This window comes from Mesoplodon bidens (assembly GCF_964165515.1).
Source record: "Mesoplodon bidens genome assembly, chromosome: X".
NCBI classification, from domain to species: domain Eukaryota; kingdom Metazoa; phylum Chordata; class Mammalia; order Artiodactyla; family Ziphiidae; genus Mesoplodon; species Mesoplodon bidens.
The window spans coordinates 98,017,209-98,020,159 of record NC_138163.1 but is presented as its reverse complement, the minus strand read 5'-3'; positions in this window follow the sequence as shown (position 1 = coordinate 98,020,159).

The window sequence follows — 2,951 nt, the reverse complement described above, 5'->3', positions numbered from 1 at the left end:
GCCAATATTTAATAATAATTATAAATGGAGCATAACCTTTAAAAATGTGAATCACTATATTTTAAATTTTTTTAAAGATAGCATTGTTTGCAAAATATTTTCTCCCAGTCCATAGGTTGTCTTTTCATTTTCTTTATGGTTTCCTTTGATGTGCAAAATCTTACAAGTTTGATTAGGTCCCATTTGTTTATTTTTGCTTTGATTTCTTTTGCCTTGGGAGACTGACCTAAGAAAATATTGCTACGATTTATCTCATAGAATGCTTTGCCTATTTTCTCTTCTAGGAGTTTTATGGTGTCATGTCTTATAAGTCTTTAAGCCATTTTGAGTTTATTTTTGTATATGGCGTGAGGGAGCGTTCTGACTTCACTGATTTATATGCAGCTGCCCAGCTTTCCCAACACTACTTGCTGAAGAGACTGTCTTTTCTCCACTGTATATTCTTGTCTCCTTTGTCGAAGAGGAGGTAGGTGTGTGGGTTTATTTCTGGGTTCTCTATTATGTTCCATTGAGCCATATGTCCTAGCCACAGCAATGAGGCTGTCTTACATATACACAACTTACCAAAAAGCATATTATATAGGTGCAGCCCCAGTTCTTTTGACTTAGATCTACTCAATAGTCTCTATTACTAAAATTGTCAATGCTTGGCATGGGACCACTCTTGTCAAATGCTGCAATACAATACCATTTGACAACCCCGTAGGGGTTATCTTGATCAAAGACAGATCAGTTGGTGGCCCCTGATGGAACTGTATTGGATTTGTGACATAAATGCCTACTGACTATTAACTGCAAATTGCACAACATCTGTTATCTTGGTAAATTAATGCCTACCTTCAGAAGAGCCCCTAATATCACCCAGGGTTTCTTTTGCTTCAATAAGTTTCCTTTTCAGATAAAGAAGTCTTTAGATAATTTGATTCCAGAAGGAGAGAGACTGGACCTTGATTTGAGTCCAAAGACTTTACTCAGGAGGAATTTTGGGCTGCCTTTTTCTGTCACCAAGTCTCATCTTTCCACACTTTGTAAGAGGCCAGAAAAGTGGGTGAAATTCTACATACTATTGTTTAGAGAACAGCAGGAAAACTAGACAAGGTCACTAAGGCTATAGAACTCCTTGCAGGAGAGGTTCATGAAATCAGACAAGCAGTGGTTGAGCATACAGCCACTCTAGATATAATATTGGCCTCTCAAGGTGGAAGAATGTTGTACCTATATTCCAATAGGTTCTCTGGGATCTTTAACATTACTAAAAATATCAGAGAAACAAACAAGCAAATCAATGTATCTTGATATTTTTGCTAGTGCACCAATATCTGCTTCTGCATACTCTTCAGATTAGGAATGGGATCTGCTCTTTTCCTTTACTTGGGTAAACTTGGCTCTTGACTTAGGAGTGTACTACACATTCTTAGTATAATCATTCCCCTAGTATTTGTGTTACAGTGTTTAAATGTGGGACCTCCAGAGTCCTAAATGCTACTGTGCAGCCACTGTCCTTTCTGATGATGCAACACTAAGGTGCTTTTGAAGGAATGTGAAGAATGGACATTTGTCCAACTACAGATTATGTTCTCCAAACCGTCTTTAGATCAATGTAACCCAGACAATGGTGAAGATGTGAATTTTCCAGAATAATATTCTATAGTTGACCTCACCTGCCCTTGGCCAAATGGGGTAGTGAAGAGTAAAAACTCCTTTGGGACGCAAAGAGTGAAAATCAGCTCAGAGTGAGAAAGAAAAAGGCAGCCAGGTACAGATAAAGACAAGTGCAAGTTAACAGGAAATACTATTTCTCCTAAATTCATACAGCAGCTGTAAAATGCCACAAAGACACATTTTTTCTCTAACTACTACTTTCTTATCAATGATGACCCCCAGATCCACTTTGCTATTCCCATCTATTGCTGGAGATTTCCACCCCTTCCCCTCTGGGTCCCTGCCTCACTCACCTCTGCTTACACACATGGCCCATCACATCAGACTGCCATCTGGGCCCCAGGAAGCAGGAGTCCAAGATCAACCTGAAATGGCAGATCTGACCACCCATCCCATGACCTTTGATGGGCCTGAAACCCCAGGAATATTCTCTATCAGCAGGAGGATGAACTGTTTCTTTTGTTTTTTAATTTTATTGAAGTACAGTTGATGTACAATGTCATGTTAATTTCTGCTATACAGCAAAGTGATTCAGTTATACATATATACATTCTTTTTCATATTCTTTTCCATTATGGTGTATCACAGGATATTGAATATAGTTCCCTGTGCTATACAGTAAGACCTTGTTGTTTATCCATTCTCAATGTAATAGTTTGCATCTACTAAGCTTGATTCCACCACAGAGATGGCCTCAGTGAAAAACCACAATAGGGTGAGGGCCACAAATATGGTCATTCATACAGTGGGACCTCTCCTTCTGGAGCAAAAGTGCTATTACATGGACTTTGGCTGTATCCATTAAGATCATGGCTTTCAATCTGTCTCTCACCTTGGAAAATGTTGTCACCAGCAGAGGTGTGATTTGGGGGGGCAAGTTATTCAACCTTTCTGTGGATTTATGCTTTATATCTCTTGTAAAAAGAATACATACACATGCATGAATGAAGTAATTTAAATCATTTTAAGATACAGAAAGGCATTGGCAGGCTTTAGTACAGGATATTTTCACAGATGTCACTGTGCATACTAAAGAAGAAATGTGTTCCAGTCTCAATTATTGTAGATTTACATAATGCAGTCCCAGCTGACCTTAGAATCACTTTATTTGGCAACCTCAAGAAAGCAATGCTTGTGTGCCTTTGGAACTGGCTGGATATATGTTTTGTCTGACTGATAACTCAATTTACTCACTCTAAGAAAATTAAACTCCACATTGAGCATATCTATACTAAATGTTATGAAATCCTGCATCTAGAATCTGACTTCATTAGAATAGTAATAGAAAA